Below are 17,554 nucleotides of genomic sequence, written 5' to 3'. Positions count from 1 at the left end.
TGCTCAAGCTTTGCTCAGTATGATCCTCAGTCTACTTCCTGTTGTCTTTGGATCCAGATGTAGCCAGCACCATGTCTGCCTGCAAGCCACCATGCTCCCTGCGATGATGATAATGGACTGAACCTCTGAAACTGTAAGCCAGCAACCTCATTAAATGCTTTCTTTTATTAGAGTTGCTGTGGTCATGGTGTCTCTTCACAGCAACAGAAACCCTAAGACTATGTAGATAAAGCTATAGATATACAGATATATAAAGAGATTCATTTTATAAGTTTTATTATTCTAGAGAACTCTAATACATATATATATATAATACATTACATATGATGTGAAAGTAAACAGGAAAATATATAGGAGAAGGAAGGGCTATAAAGGGAGTTAAGAGAAGGGGAGAACAAGGAAGAGAAGAACAAGGAAGAGAAAGGCAAATAGAATATGTTCTCTCTCACACATGGACACTAGTTATATATATACAGATGCATTATTTGTTATGAAATCAGGAGACCTATTTTGGGGAGGAAAAGGACCATCAGGAAGAAGGATGGGGAAAATACCAGATGATAGGGTGCATATGAGCAAAGTACAATCATATACAAGCAGGAAAATGTCATAGAGAAACCCATTACTTTGCATGCCTAACTAAAAACTTAATCTTGAAAAGGAAACAAAAGAAGGAGAAAACACTTAAGAAGGGTGATAATGACATCAGTAGTACTTCTGAGAAGAGTGGGTGCAGTTGCAGTGACAGGGAGAGGCCAGGACCAGTTCAGGGAAAACGTAGAAGTGGGGTGCCCTATGTGAGAAGCATCGCCATCATCATGTAGGAACTAGGGGAAACCTTCCACACAGCAAAGACTGGGTGCTGACTGTTAGTTCAGCACGGTGGGGCTTTGTGTAATCAAGATGTCACGTTGAACTATTGCTGGAAGTGTACAAGGTGTAGACAAGTCCATTGATTCCAAGTCTGTTTCTCCCATGTTTTCTTGAGGTTCTGTTGCAGAGCCACACACCCACTCATTTGCTCACCAGATATTTAGTGAACACTCAGCATGTTCAGACACTATCAGAGGCATTGGAGATACAACGGGGTATGAATGAGAGATCAGTTCCTGAGTGTAAGGATTCCCATGTTCTAGCTTGGAGACAGACATAGCACTTTAACTGAGTGTACATTAGTGACAAGCCCTATGGAGAAATTAATTAAGCAGAGAGGAGAAACAGAAGTGTTTATATGCATGCTATGTGCATATGAAGTGTCGGGCATGGGTGGAACAGAGTGGTGTGAAACTATAGTTCTAAACAGGATTACCAGGAAAGGCCTTTCTGAGAAAGCAACATTTGAGCAGAAACTTGAGGGAGGAAGGGCTGACAGGAAGGAGCTGCAGAGCAGGTTGCTGATACCTGGGGTATGTGAATTCCAGGCAAACAGAAGGACAATAAATGCCCTGAAAAAAAGTGTGCTGTACATCTTCTGAGGTATGTGGTATGACAGCCATGAAGGGTGGAGTTGATAGGGTGAGGTCGGAAAGGTCCAATCGCCGATGTCCACTCCACACAGATCTCAGAGAGAGGAAGGAATCAGTCTCAATGAGCTGTTGACTGGTCACGCAAAGAAAACACAGAGCTGACTAACCACTGGCTGTATGGTATCGGAGGGTAGCTATTACAAGTTCATTTTTTTTTCTTTTGAAATCTTAATTTTGAAAGTATTGAAAGGGTTTAAAAGTAGTTAAAAGGATTCCTATACATGCTTCGCTTGGCTTCCCCAAACATTAATCTCTTAGATTGCCAGAATCAGAAAATTCTAGAAAGGGTGTCAGATAGATTGCATATGACTCATACCCCTCTTTAGTGGACATATTCTGGGTACCCACTTTAGTCACTAAGGATCCATGGACAGATGGCCTCGAAAATAGACTTCTGGAGTCGGACCTGTTCATAAGCAAAATAAAGGTTCTAGATTTTCATTCATCAAAAAGTACTTACTAGACCACTATCTGGTCCCAGACCTAAGCATCTGGTGTGTGATACATGACACAGGACGTAGACAGCACCAAATATCTAATGAAGATATCCCAGAGAGTCTGAGAAGTCCAGTTTTCACCAGTCAAAGGAGAAATGATGAAACATTCTGAACTTCCTCATATAAGATGTACCTGGTTAAGTTTTTCCAGTGGGATTTTAACATGCTCTTCAGCTGCATACTTCCAAGGAAATGAAAGAGAACAGAGACTTGGGCATGACAAGTCAAGACAGCCTCAGTCTAAATTGGTAAATTGCAATGTGTTCAGCCAAGGCAAGCTGGTCTAGGAAACGGATGCTCTGGAGTGACAATGACCTGTGGTCAAACCCCATCCCGAATTTATTTATCATTTTAGTGACTTAGAGAAAAGTCTGCCCAACCTCCTTTGTTTTCGGTATTTCTGAGGCTGCTCTCAATTTTTCTCCTGCTTCAGTTTCCCGAGTGCTGGGGTTATAGGCATCATCTGCCATGGGGCTGGATGGGCTTTTTAGTGCTTCTAAGACCCAGTTTCCTCATGAACAAAAGAGGAAATATGAGCAGAGCTTACGTCACAGAGCAGCTGCAAGAGGTAAATGCGGAACCGTGGGAGGGTCCTCGGAGCGATGACTTCTCTACAACATGAAGTCCAAAAGCGCTAGTGATCGTCCTGACTACTTTTATTACAATACCTTCTTCAGCGTTGTGCTTGAAAGATCTTGGATGGGAGGTTCAAGAGGACACTGAGGTGGACCGTTAAGGGTAAGGAGTTTATTTGAAGAGTTATTAACATCACAGACACACAGACAGAGACAGACAGCATGGTGGGTGCTCTAAAGAGAGGAAGGAGATCAGGGCCCAATTGGCAGAAGTAAGAGGGTCTCCTCTCATACCTTTCTGAGCATGGTGTGGTTTCACAGTCTGCACAGAGCCTGCACCTAGACTCTGATTCCTGGGCAGGAGGCAGAGAGTAGGGAACAGGAAACTTACTTCCTTGGGTGAAACCCCCTGACACCTGGTAGTCCCTTAGCTAGAGAGTCACACTGTCTCAGTAGGTGGCCTGTGGGTAGGTCTGAGAGGGGAGGGGCTGCTGCAGGTCCTGTGGCCTGAGCAGCTGGATCCTAACATTGTTCTCACGGTCCTGTGCTTCATCTTCCTTAAGCCTCAGGCTGGGACAATCAGCGACGCTGGAATTTCTCTAATGGATAAATACATGGGGGCACCTCAGATCTCCAGAACTGTCCTCACCTCCTCACCAATTTCTGCTCCACAAGCAAGTATGAAATCTGACATGATCTGGCTGCTAACGCAGAGAGATAAGAACTGTAAATGCAATTTAAACTTTAAACTGAAATTCAAAACATACACAAAAACCAAACTAGGCATTTTAACGGCAGTAGGATCGGGTCAGATTTTGCCCGGAACCTGATGCTGTTGTGAGTTATCATTAATAAATTAATTATAGCCACAGGAAGATTTGTGAATTATCAAAAAAAAAAAAAAAGTACGTCAATCACAGGGCCGCCTCAGTTCAGAATATTGTTCATGGCCAAACCCTGCCTGCTAGAGCCCGGCATGCCTCCTGCACTTACATCTCAGGCCCATTTACCAGGGAAACCAGAGTACCTATGAGAATGAGAATCCTGAACAGAAGCCTCAGCAGTGGCTGATCCAGCAGAACTTCAGTGGTGTGGAGAGGTTGGAATGTTGCAGGTCCAGAGCCTAGTTAGAAGTCATCTTGAGCTAGGTTCAGCCCCCCTCAATAGCCATTCCTTGTTCATCTATGAATCAGACTTACCCTCCTGTGACCAACAGATGAAAAGCTTTAGTAATGCATTAACCATGCCCTATTACTATTATTTTATTATTATTATTACTATCTTACCTAAAGGGTAAAATATGGGCTCTAAGGGAGCATCTGAGGCCGACAGCTGAGATTTCTCTGGTTGGCTGGAATACACCTCTGATGTTTCCACCACTGTATCTGTAAAATATCTTGATTTATGACTTTGTTCTATTACTATAAAAGCTTCACAAACCGACTTCCACATTGGAAGAACTGTGTTCCTGGGCCATAATTACTCATAGTCGGCTTCAGAATAAACTATCCCTATGCCCTTTGAGGTGAGAGTTGTATTTTTCATCAACAGCTATAGCGTCCAATGTGGGGCTCCAAGAATAACCCATTTTCCACAGAAGGAGTTACCTGGATGGAAGCGAGGTACTGTCATATCATAGACCCGCAGAATCCAAGCCATCCCGCCATATGTCGTCCGGTGGACTGCGATGACTTCCTCCAGGGCCCTATCAGCTCTCCTTTGGTTTGGTCAATGGACCCTTTGTTTATTCTGAGCTAGTTATTTAAGGACCCTATTTAGTAGATACTTCTCTGTTTTGTTTGCTTCGGAAGCATTTTGGCCTAGACATCTGTTTTGGCTTTCAGATAGAGGCGTTGTGGAGTCTGACTGTTGGGCGCGTTTTCAGCTTCTGGTCACCTTTGAAGGCATCCCGCTTTCTGGTTTCCCTTGTCCTGGTCTTCTTTGCTTTTGGAGCATTTTCCCTTATTATCATTTGGCTGTCTCCCGACACTCCTCAGATACCAAATTCTACATTTTTTTTCTCTGGCTTCTCTTGCTTGCTACCTTTGGCTTAGGAGTTTTATGAGTGCCTGATCACAAAGTCCTGACGGTAAGTGGCCCTTACAACTCAACACTGTGGAGTGGCCAGGAGCAGTTCCCGATAGTGTGCCACCACCCAACAGACAGACTCCATTCCTGGGTCAGAAACAACTTCATTGGTTCATCTGGGGGGACACACACACACACAAGGGTTTGATCTCCCAATATCTCCAGCACCTTCGCACTTCTGTAAACATGGAGGATCACGCTGAGACCCAGTGGGAGAAGCCAGTATCTGAATGGCTGCTGAGAAAGCCCACTGCTGAACAGCACAAGAACCTGATCCAAACCCATATCCCCAGCAGGCAAGTAGAGGCTTAGAATTTTTCAGGAAAAAGAAAAACAATGAGAAACGAAGTTCCAAAAAGTAGGAAGTTTTTGGAGATAAACCCTCATCCAGTGCTCCAGATGGCTTTGTGATAATTATAGACTTCCAACTTGCAAGTATTGGGAAAATGGGGAAGTTGAACCAAAGATAACGCTGCTTTATCTTTCCCTCAACAGGGAAGAACATTGGATTATTCCAAAACTGGTATTTTGTGCTCAAAAACTAAAAGCCTTAGGCAATAAAACAAAAGACAACGAATGGGCAGCCTGCTTAATGGAATGCAAAATTCATCTTTAACGAGGGGGCAGATTATAAAATTGGTAAATTACAAAAGTTAATAAGAGTTCTAAAAACATGTGTGAGTTAAAATGAAATATTGAAAATAAACAACTTAATTTTTAAAAATTTAGAGGTTATATCAGAACTAGGGGTAAGTTCTGAGGATAACCCCCTACTCGGGACTCTTTCTGACCTTGCCTCTAATTCTTTACCTCGTAGCAGGATAAAACTCTGTATCAAAGGGAAAGATTATGGCCTGGTTGCTCTCCCTTGGGTACCGCACTCACACTTGGAGCTGTCATATTTTTCCCTTAAGTGCCTTTATTCTTTTACATTACAATATCTTTATTATATTGGCCTAAAATTCTTTGCAACATTGAAGCCACAAATAAATCACAGTTTGACCTGACCTGAGGTCCCTAAAGCTTGAAAGAATTCCTCGGGGCTGCTAAGGATGATGGGAAGCTATGATGCCATCCTCTAAGCCAGGGGTTCTCAACCTTCCTAATGCTGCGACCCTTTGATACAGTTCCATATGCTGTGGTGACCCCAAAACCATAAAAATCATTTTCCCCGCTTCCTTTCTCTATGGTATGCTGAAGATTGGGCTGACCTCTAACCCTTTCAAGGTCAAAATAGATAAATTTAACTCTGTATGTTCTCACTTTATGAGAGGTTCTAAAAAGGTGGCCACCTGAGCATCTGCCATGACCAAAATGTTGGGGGCAGGGCCATGTGGAGCAGGCCTGGGCTGCCCGGTCCAAGAGGCCCACAGACCAGCACTGTCAGATCTCGGAAGGGCACTACACTCCAGACTGACACTGAGCCAGAAGCTAAGGCCTGATCAAAACACCACGCAACAACAGTAAAACAAAAGAAAGCAAAGTACCCTTCCTTTATCTTCCCCTTTTTCCTTTCCAAACACAAGCGTAAGCATGGGAAACATGATTTAGCTTCACTATAAATCAAAAGAGTGGAGAAAGAAAAAAAAAAGAAAAAGAAAACCTTTAGCCTAAAATAATGTCGAGAAAAACATTTTCATAGGTAAAGGCATCTCCCTCTCAGCCACTTAGCTCTTAAAAAGAAGGAAAGACATTACCTTAATCTCCATGACAGACTTCACCTTTTGATCTTTTATGCTATTAAGGCTTTCTCACATCTCAGAGAGACAGGGAGACAAACTTTCTACTTAAAACAAAACAATAACAACAACAAAAAACCTGGATGCACCTAAATTTCACGTGATTGTGTCGTGCATATCTATAATAATAATTTCATATGTTGTTTGTGTCAAGAAAATTAACAAACTGTGGCCATATCAGTTTTTTTACTCATTTTTACTGTGTGCTGGAGTTATTAATTAAAAAATTTTTTGGCATGCTCCATTATAATGTATATGTGCAGATTCAAAAATGTGAGTATTTTGGTGAGTTATTAAAAGGCCTGATGAAGCCAAGTGGTGGTAGTAGTGGTAGTAGTGGTGGTGGCGCACGCCTTTAATCCCAGCACTCTGGAGGCAGAGGCAGGTGGATCTGTGAGTTTGAAGGGCCAGCCTGGCCTACAGAGTGAGTTCCAGGACAACCAAGGCTCTGTTACACAGAGAAACCCTGTCTTGAAAAAACAAAAAAAAAACAAAAAGGCCTGATGAATACAGACTGTGTTACAACCTGGGTACTCTGAATATCTTAAAACTGATTAAAATGATGTCTTTGAGTCTACTGTTTCACAAAACATTAAAGCACTAATCATTTATATAAAACATTCATTAGATCATAAAGTGTTCATTCAGCTGTAAAATTTAATTACAGATTTATTTCATTTGTATAATGGTCATGAGTAACAAAAATTGAGTGACTTCTTTTTCAAAACATCAATATAAAAATATATGAAATGTTTTTATTAAAGCCGGATTACATGTGAAATAATGGACACATATGTTTACTAAGGATCTTTGTGTCAAGGTTTCTTTTTACAGTAAGGATCACAGGAGATATAATTCCAATAAACAATAATATTCAAAATCTTTGTTTTTTAGAAATCTATCTTCTGTGTTGTTACATATGTATGCACTGTCTACATGTTTTTTATATCACTTACTCCTTACCAAATTGACTCAGAAGTGATCGTGTAAACTAAAATTGTTAAGCTAGCTCAGCTTTCTTTGGCTCACAGTAAAACTAAGATTTTTAAGGGGAAGCATCCCAGCAAGCTAGGGTTGACCACATCTCCAAGCCACAAATTAAAGGGTCAAAATAATAGCAAAAGACAAACAGAGGATTTAATCAACATGGCCACTTAAATAAAACAAGGAGTGATGGGTAACGGTCTTAGAGCTTTTCTTTCTTTAAGACAATTTACATGAGCTTTTAAATTTTTTTTTTTAAAAAGTTTTGTTTTTAAACAGCAAGATACACGTAATTATACAGTTCTGGCCAAGATCTCCTTGATCTTTATCTTAGTTCTGGTTCTACAGCATGTCCCCTACTGCTTGAGGACAGAAATCAATTTTAAGAGACAATTATTCCAGCACCAGGTGCAGTTTTCCCCATCAGATAACCGCTGAAGTGCCAACCTCTGTGTTTTAAGGATTAAAAGGATGACGTACCTCTGCTTTTAGATATGCTTTGTGTGCATGCGCATATGTATATAAATACAAGTGAAAGAAAAAAACACATTACATGGAAGATTCTCTGATGATTGGAGGAAAAAGACCGTGCCCGGGTCCTTCTAACCCACTCCTGGACTGCTGACCATGAGCCTCACATTGAGCACACCAGCTTCATCTGGAGCACATTCAGGTGGGTTTCAGAAATGCCGGGTGCTACCCCTCTGAGACCCCATGGATAAGCGAGTGCCACAGGTGCCCATCCTTTGTGTGTGTGTGTTTCTTAAATCCTTTTAGAGATAACTAGATGTTTGAAAATTTGCTTATGGCATTAGATATTTTCCTTGGTGCATCCCTAAATGATAAAATAATGATAATCTTGGTTTTAATGAAGTTATAAATGAGAATATTATTCTCGTTTATTAATTTTTTTATTATGATTGTTTGTTACCCAGAACCCTCACCTTACTCAAAACTATTTTTCATGTTTGAAAGATTCAAGTATTTTCACTGTTTTTATAAAAAGATTTTTTTCTCATTATTTAATTTGGATTAATAAATCAAGTTTTTAAATTGACAAAAACTTATCTTAAGTCTTTCAAAGGAAACTCCACTTTGGGTTATCTGCATTTTAAATCTAAATTCTTACAACTAAAACAAATAAATTTTTCCATATATACATGTGTATGGAAACATACATATTTTTTATTAATGTTTAAAATGTTACAATAAAACAACTTCAGTCCTGTCAAGCATTCTATAACATGCCCATCCTTAACAAAGTATCTTTAATTCCATTTGCTTTGCTAGACATAGTGAAAAATTTAGGTTAAATGTTCTTATCCAAATTATACAGGAAGTATCAATCTCTAATAAAACAACATTTATGGTGTTTATACCTTAAATACTAATGTTTTTGATTAATATTTAAGGTGTCATACAGTACAGTTTGCCAGGATTTTAAAATTAATTAAATAATAGTTGTATTTTGCTAGTAAAAAGGAAATGGATAATACTATATGTCTTAGAATTTTGATTTCTGGGGGGAGGCTGGAGAGATGGCTCAGAGGTTAAGAGCACTGGCTACTCTTCCAAAGGTTCTGAGTTCAATTTCCAGCAACCACATGGTGGCTCACAACCATCTATAAATGAGATCTGGTGCCCTCTTCTGGCCTGCAGGCACACATGCAGGCAGAAATTGTATACATAATAAATAAGTAAATCTTAAAAAAAAAAAAAAATTGATTTCTATGATAAAACACTGATACCAAAATCAGTTTGGGGAGGAAGGAGTTTATTCCAGCTTACAACTCTCAGAGAGAAGAAGGCAGGATCCCACGCAGGGCAGTAACCTAGAGACAAGAACTAACGCAGAAGCCATGAAGGAGTGCTGCATAATGGTTGTTCCCCATGGCTTCCTCAACCAGACTTCTTATACCACCCAGGACCACCAGCCCAGGGGTGGCACTGCCCACAGGGGTCTGGGCCCTCCCACATCAGTCATCAACCAAGAACATATCCTAAACACTTAAAGAAAAGCTCAACATCCTTAGCCATCAAAGAAACACAAATTAAAGCTACTTTGAGATTCTGTCTTATACTTTTCAGAATGGCTAAGATCAATAAGACAGTGACAGCTCAAGCTGGTGAGGATGTGGAGTAAGAGGAACACTCCCCCATTGCTGGTGGGAGTGAAAACTTGTACAGCCACTGTGGAATTCAATGTGGTGGTTCCTCGGAAAGATGGGAATTGATCTACCTCAAGATCTAGCTGTAACATTCTTGGGCATATCCCAAAGGATGCATTACCCTGTCACAAGGACACTTGCTCAACTGTGTTCATTGCTGCTCCATTCATAATAGCCAGAGACTGGAAACAACCTAGATGGCCCTCAACTAAAGAACGGATAAAGAAAGTGTGGTACATTGACACAATGGAGTATTTCTCAACTGTTTAAAAAATGACACCATGAAATTTACAGGCAAATGGATGGAACTTGAAAAAAAATGACCCTGAGTGAGGTAACACAGACTCAGAAAGATAAATATGGTATATATTTTCTTATATGTGGATATCAGCCATTAAATAAATGATAATCAAGCTACAATCCAAAGACCCAGAGAGGTCAGACATGGGGAAGAGGTTGTGGTGTGGGACACATAGATCTCCCTAGGAGGGAGAAATACAATAGATTTTATGGGTGGATTAGGGGTGGGAGAATGTGAGGATCAGGTGAGGAGGGGCAGAGGATTTAAGGTTAAAGTAGAGAATGCAGGGATAAACAACTAAGACTGAGGAGCATTTGAAAGGTGGTATGGAAAGCTGGAAAGCAGGTATGGTGCAGTGGAAACTTGCTAAAATATACGAAGGTGATCTTAATGGGGTCTCCAAACAATGGAGGAGATGGAGTCACAACTGGCCATCCTGTCACCAAACAACGCTTCTAGTCCCAGGACTGGGTTACATCCAATCAAGTTCTTGGCCAAAGAGATCCCATGAAAATCCCCAAATAATCCAGGTGTTGCCAAGAGAACAGGTTGACAGCAAGGCCCCATTGCTGGAGACAACACCCACACAAATCATTCAACACAGAGAAGTCCAGCTGGTGCCTACCTACAACCTTTACCCCTGTGTTCTAGTGTCTTCAGTACAGGCTGAGAGAAGAGAAAGGTAAACACCAACCCAGTCACAAAACTTTAGATTTACAATCTGTCCTGCCTGCAAAATACGCTAGGGCGATGGTGGCCAAAGCTTAGAATAATTAATCAAAGTCTGATGTGACTTAAGGTCCACTCCACAAGATGTTCAGGAACCCATACCCAACACTGCTTGGGTGACTAAGAACCAGAGACTAGATAGCTCGGAGACCTAGGATAAAACCAAATACTACTGGTCTAAAAAACGGGGGGGCAATAGAATGACCCCTAATGATAGTCTACTATACTCATAGATCAGTGCCTTATTCAGCCATCATCAGAGAAGCTTCTTCTTGCAGTAGATGGGAACAAATACAGAGACCCACAACCAGACATTATGCAGAGACACCTTGGAACACACAGCTCTGAATGCACAGGGCCAGCATGAGTCTATACCAGGTCCTTTGTATATAAATCACTGCTTTCAGTTTAGTATTTTTACAGGAATCCTGAATGGGGGGAACAAATTGGTCTCTGATTCTAGTGCCTTCTCTTGGGTTCTTTTTGTTTTCCTTCCTTCTTTCCTTCCTTCCTTCCTTCCTTCCTTCCTTCCTTCCTTCCTTCCTTCCTTCCTTCCTTCCTCCCTTCCTTCCTTCCTTATTTGCCTTGTCCAACTTTAATGTGAGAGGCTTTATTTTAACTTCTTATATTTTATTTTGTTATGTTTTGTTATTTCTTAGAAGCCTGTTCTTTCTAATGAGAGACAGAAAGGAAGTGGATCCAGATGGGAGGGGAGATAGGGAGCAACTGGGAGGAGTAGAGGGAAGGGAAACTACAATCAGGACATATTATAGGAGAAAAGAATCTATTTTTAATAGAAGGGAAAATGTCATATAGACTTTCCCGCAGGCCAATCTGGTGGGACATTTTCTCAACTGAGGTTCCTTCTTCCAAAGTGATTCTAGCTTGTGTCAAGTTGACATAAAACTAGCTGTCACGCTATATACCACGTGTGAAAGTTATGCCAGATACAGAGGACAAAAGAAATGGAAAAAAAAAATCAGATCTGGATCATGATGGCTAAGAGTTTTGATACAATCTAGAAGTTTCTCTCTTAATGGCTTTGCTAGCTATTCCTCTCTCCTGAAGACTTCTGTCCTGCCTGCTATTCAGCCTCATCTACATCAGCTCCTCGGACTGAGCCTTTCTCGTTATGTCAGACACACCACGCTATGTAAAAAGTAACACATGTGCCAGTCCCCACCTGCACACAATGTGAGACTTGTCTAACAGGGTCAACTTTGAATGAGAATTCTGGAAGAAAGCAGCTGTGTCTGCAAAGGCTGGTGGGCTGATTAGAACGTTGGTGACATGGAGAGGTTGGTATGTTGTAGGTCCAGAGCTTAGTGGCAGGTTATCTCTGACTAAGTAGCCATTCTTTGCCCACTTCTGTGGTGGACCTAACATCCTGTGACTGACAGATAAAATCATACCTAACATTCTGTGGGTAGTAGATAAAAAACCCTTTTGGAATGATTTAACTTACCAAATTCTAGGTCCCAAACATCAAAGGGCTAAGAATATTATCAGATAACATCTGGAGCCCATAGCTGAGACTTCTCTGCGTGGCTGGAACCCACCTCTGATGTCTCCACCAATGTATTTGAAAAGTGTCTTGATTCGTGGCTTTCTTTGTTCTGTTGCTATAAAACTTCAAGACATTGTTTTCACATTGGAACATGTAATTTGGGGAAACTTAAATCCATGCTCCGGGTGGGCTGTAGTCACTCATTTCGGCTACAAAGTAAACTCTTTCTTATCCCTCTTAAGTGAGAGCTGAGTTTTTTGCATGGACACAGATCACAGATTCCCCCTGCTAGCCAGTACACAAACGTTCAAGTTCCTTCCACAGTTTCATTCCCAGCTTCCCCTACAGAGACTCTTCCCCAGGCAAATCTGGGTACTTGGTTGATTTTCCTTTGCAATTCATATAGATTAACTCCATGCCTAAGTACTTACCCAGCTTGGTAAATATTTCATATTTACTGAAGAGGATGTGTGACCACTATTTAGTGGACACGAGTATAAACATATGCCTCTCAAATCAAATCATTAGCTGAGTTATTAGAAATTCTATTGACCCAGTAATTCCCCCTTCCTTTGACCTTTTATTTTCTGAGACATGCTTAACAGCAGGAGCAGCAGTAGCAGCAGCAGCAACAACAACAACAACAACAACAACAAAAGTCCTCTTTTAGAGATGGACTTAGCAGTATTTCCTTGTAATGTTGTCAAGTTTTGCTATATTTGGAAGTCATTCTGTTAGCTGCTGATAGTCTCATATGGGCATCTCATCCCTGGGAGTCAACTTTGTCCAGTGTTATTACTGTTTGCCCAGCTTTGCGGGCAGCTTCCTTTGCAGCCATCCTATCAATGCTGAGCATCGTCTTGTCTCTGTTTTAGGATAAGGACTTCTACTTGAAGACAGTCCACTTTATGTGGGTGTTTCTTTCTCAGTTCTCTGACTGTGGCAGACCACAGAGCTCATCTCTCTTTTGTATGGGAACAGGACAACACTAGTACCACCTCCTGAGAGTCCACATCCAAGTCAGACATCCCTGTGGACGGCCATAACTTCACCTCCAGTTAATGTGCTATTTTCATGTGATTTAGCAACAAGATCTCCGTATGTAATACTAACCATGATGAATGTGGCACTTCCTTTTGAATTGTTGAGAAAAAAGATTGATATTTACTATTTTCATTCTTTTCTTAGATTTTTTTTTAGTGTGCATGCACACAAGCACGGTGTGTGTGTGTGTGTGTGTGTGTGTGTGTGTGTGTGTGTGTGTGTGTTATGCATATGTGGTTAGTTGCACATGCTGCTGCCCATGCATGAGTATACAGAGGCAAGAGGTTGACTTCTGCTGTCTTCTTCTATCAATCTTGATCTTAGTGTTATGAGACAGGATGTTTCACTGAACTGGGAGCTTACTGGTTTAGTTAGGTTAGTAGACCAGCAAGTCCCCAAGATCTGCTTGTCTCTTCCCTCCAAGCACTGAAGTAGTAGATGCACACCCAAACACTTCCACAAGCTGGGTGCTCCTCACTTCCAGCACAGCCAGCCTTTATGCCCTGAGCCATCTCTTCAGGCCCCAATGAGCATTTCTAATGCACCAGCCGCTGTAGCAATCCATTCTGGTAAAATCTCATCTATTTTTCACAGCTTTGTGTAGAATAATTCCATTGTGTCACAGTTCTATAGATGTGAAAGATAAGGCTTACAGTGCTGAATAACTTAAAGTTATATAATTAGTAAACAGTATTGTCAGCTATTCAAACTTCAGGACCCATATATCTCATCTTAAATCACACAGAAATTTTGCTAAGTAGGAAAACTAGGCATTTTAGGTATCCATAATGCATAATATCTCTGAAGATCTCTACAGGATATAATACATACTACAATGTAAAAGTGGGCAAGTCACCAGGACAAGCCATTTACAACAAAACACATTCAGTAAAGGGTGTTTAAATCTGTTATCAATCAAGTACCATGTTAACTAAAATAAGGTTCTGCTGACAGTCTGCCCTAAGCCAAGGCTCATACAAGCTTCTTGTCACACTGTAAACACAGCATTAATAAGCACTAAGAAAAGTGTGCTTATGAAACACAATGTGTTGATGCTGGGTGTAACATGGGTCTCACACTAAGATCTCTTTGGAGTTGAAGAAGAGAACACATTCTCAGGCTTCTCACATTCTCCCTATTCAAGGCTTCAGTAAGCTTCTTATCAATGGTGAACACTGTTACTATACACTCAGGAATGTGTGCTTGGACAGTATATCATACACTGGTTTTCTCATGGCATTTGTTTAATGATGCAAAGATGTGTTGCATCCTTTTATGTTGCATTTGTTTAACTCTGTAAGGCTGTGTTACTTTGCCTGCCTAAAACACCTGATTGGTCTAATAAAGAACTGAATGGCCAATAGCTAGGCAGGAGAGATAGGTGGGGCTGACAGGCAGAGAGAATAAATAGGAGGAGTAAGAGAAGGGAGAAGCGAGAAAAGAAGGAGGAGAAGATGATGCCAGGGGCCAGCCATCCCAGCCATCCCAGCCATCCCAGCCATCCCAGCCACACAGCCAGCTACGGAGTAAGAAAGAAAGAAAGGTATATAGAATAGAGAAAGGTTAAAGCCCAGAAGTGAAAAGTAGATGGGATAATTTAAGTTAAGAAAAGCTGGCTAGAAATAAGCCAAGCTAAGGCCAAGTATTCATAAGTAAGAATAAGTCTCTGTGTATTCATCTGGGAGCTGGATGTCGGCCCCCAGAAGAGTTAAAAAACAAACAACAACAATAACAACAACAGATATGTGCTCATAAAACAGAACATATTGCTGCTGGGTGGAGATGCTTCACACTGTAAGTCCTCTCTTGGAGGGGAAGATGGCGGCTCATTTTCAGGCCTCTGACATCCTCTCTTACTCATATCACAGCAATGAAAATTAAGATTTTGGTTAATTCCCAGCATTGGTTAGAGTAATGTAAATATCTATATGCAGGATGTCTGACAAGAAACCCTCCCCCGTGGGGGTCGAGACCAGCAGGTTGAGAACCACTGATCAAGGTGCTTAGCCTATAAAATGAAAGCTGGTATTGAAGGCATGAGATGATTTGTACTTTATGATGCCTGAGAAAACTTCAAGATAAAACCTTGAACTGACAAAGTGGTGATCTTATCACATTATTTACATGATATTTATATACACACATGTGTATGTATACCTACATATACCTATGTATCTGCTGGAATGTTTCGTACCAAACATTGGGGATTGGGAAGAAGATGAAGAAAACTTTTATTTTCTGCATGTTCAAGTTCTGGTTTCCCCAACAAGCAAAATCAATTAGCAATTAAAAATCAAGAAAGTTGGAGAAGGGGGCTGATCAAAATCTACAAAATATAAACCTGGCTTTGCCACTAAATCACGTCAATGCCCAGTGTGAAGGCTTCCATACACCAAAATTTGACAGATATTATTTAATACACAAAATCACCCAGCATAGCCCTTGAAAATTGAATAGAGATAAGGACATTTGTATTCCAACATTAGGAATTCCATGATGTTGGAATACAAATGTCTTTAAAATAAAAAATTCCAACAAATTCAACCATTATTCACCTACACTGTAACTGATTAAGGATTATTTGGGTAGAAATTACTGACAGAATCATAGGATGTGAATAGGGAAGATCTCTCAGAGGCAAGAAAACAGGGTCACAGAGGTTAAGCAACTGCAGCTGCTTGGAGCTTTCTAGACAACGCAGATGACAGACAGTTCCCACTTACTCTCCCACACCTTTTTGTGGAGGCAGAAGGGAGCACTGTGCTCAGTAACATTCCTCATGTGAACTTCAGCTGTGTAGATGTGAGAAACACACCCTCTGTTCAGACTGAACCGCAAATCCACTCCATTCCCCCCCTTCAGGAGGCAAGATCTCGAGCCTGCACCTGACTACTAAGTCCATGTGGCTCCCGAGAGAGAGAGAACCCCGCTTCCCTTGCTTCATCCTGTCTTCCACAAACCCCTCCTACGTCAGAGACATAGAGAAGATACCTGGAATCAAAGTGCATTTGTCTCTGCGGGGCGGAGGTCACTTGAGAGAAGTCTATCGTTCGGTTCACACCGGAGACGGGGCCTCCAGTCCACTTCCTCTGGAGCCCTTTCCTTTAAGTGTCCTTATTCCTTTAGCCACAGCCTCGCCGCAGCTCATTTACAAATCCCAGCCTCCACCAGAGTAAGCTCTTGAAGCTTTCAAAGCCCCATCAGGCTAATGTCTCTCTGCATTACCCAAGACCCCTCTCCTGGAAAACTCTTTTCCCTAGGGAAATAGATACAAACAAGGGAAACACACTTTCGGAGAAGCACTCTGGGCCAAATCTTGTCCTTAGGAATGGCTTTAAGATCACAACAGCTCACAGCACAAGATTAGTAAAACCGGTCCTTCCTGTCCCTAACTAAATAATTTCTATTAATGGAGCCAAGCTGGATATTAACTCCGTGGTTCTACTTCCCATTGCTGCAGGACATTCTCTTGGTCCTTTCCAAATGCCAGGGTCACCAGTGGCCCTGATACTGCTATTTTTTTCTTCTTTATACATTTTAAGTCTTCCCTGAACACATCAAGCGCCTCCCTAGCACGCAATGCAAACACCTGTACTGAGCAAGTGTAGAGGAGGGGCTTTTCTCCTTCCCGGTAAGACCTGTGCAAAGCAATACGCCCCAGGACCAATCCCCTGGAGGGGATCTCTGTAATGCGTTAAGTCCAGGCATGGAGTCGGGGCTGAGTAAGAAGAGACCATTCCGTGTTTCTGAGTCTATTGAGAGCAGCAGTGCCCCACAGCTCTCCCATCAGGATCTGGTTCCGAGTGGGTTGAGAAGAAATGGTGTGTGTAGAGTTCTGGAACGTACCAGAGGGAGGTACCCTTTCAGCAATGGCCAGACAAGGTTTCCATGACGCCAGTGTAAACTGGTGGCGCAGACTAAGTCTCAAGGCACAGATGATGCAGTTTGATGGGTTGGTAAGCAAAAGCTCCACAGCCATAGAATCTACTCTTGAGGGCAGAGCCCACTGCGGTCAACTCCGGACAGCGGAGGGAAGTGCAGGGTGCTGTGGGATGGTCTGTATGTCAAATTGTTCTGATTGGTCAATAAATAAAACAGTGGCCAGGCAGGAAGTAGGTGGGACAAGGAGAGAGGAGAATTCTGGGAAGCGGAAGGGGAGGCAGAGAGACACTGCCCAAATGGCGCCCAACGAGTTGGCAAGAGTTTCCACCTAAAACCTGAGAAAAGGTTCTAAAACGGAACTAAAAACAGCTTCCTAATTGTCTCTCTCAAATGAGCAGTAGCTGCAGGTTTGAGTTACTGGCGGGTTCCTGGCGTGTGCGCTTGACCTGCAGTATGGCGGGAATGAGGTCTCTGCAAGTGGCACATTAAGCTGCATGGTGGATTTAGCCTTTGC

General features: G+C 41.7%; 1 protein-coding gene across 3 annotated transcripts in view; it reads right to left on the bottom strand.

The window, feature by feature from the left end:
• The window catches only part of Lcp1 (lymphocyte cytosolic protein 1), a 95,005-nt gene that overhangs the window by 72,288 nt on the left and 5,163 nt on the right, over positions 1–17,554 (bottom strand). The window contains exon 1 of one of the 3 annotated variants that reach the window (XM_076545376.1): positions 16,150–16,468. The exons of the other annotated variants lie outside the window; for them this stretch is intronic. The gene's annotated coding sequence lies outside the window, so the exon portion shown is untranslated. Of the gene's footprint in view, positions 1–16,149; positions 16,469–17,554 lie in introns of those variants that run through there. 3 annotated transcript variants of the gene reach the window in all.

The sequence above is a fragment of the Peromyscus maniculatus genome, chromosome 9, assembly GCF_049852395.1.
Source record: "Peromyscus maniculatus bairdii isolate BWxNUB_F1_BW_parent chromosome 9, HU_Pman_BW_mat_3.1, whole genome shotgun sequence".
Lineage (NCBI taxonomy): Eukaryota > Metazoa > Chordata > Mammalia > Rodentia > Cricetidae > Peromyscus > Peromyscus maniculatus.
This window is presented reverse-complemented; position numbering and strand designations above follow the sequence as displayed.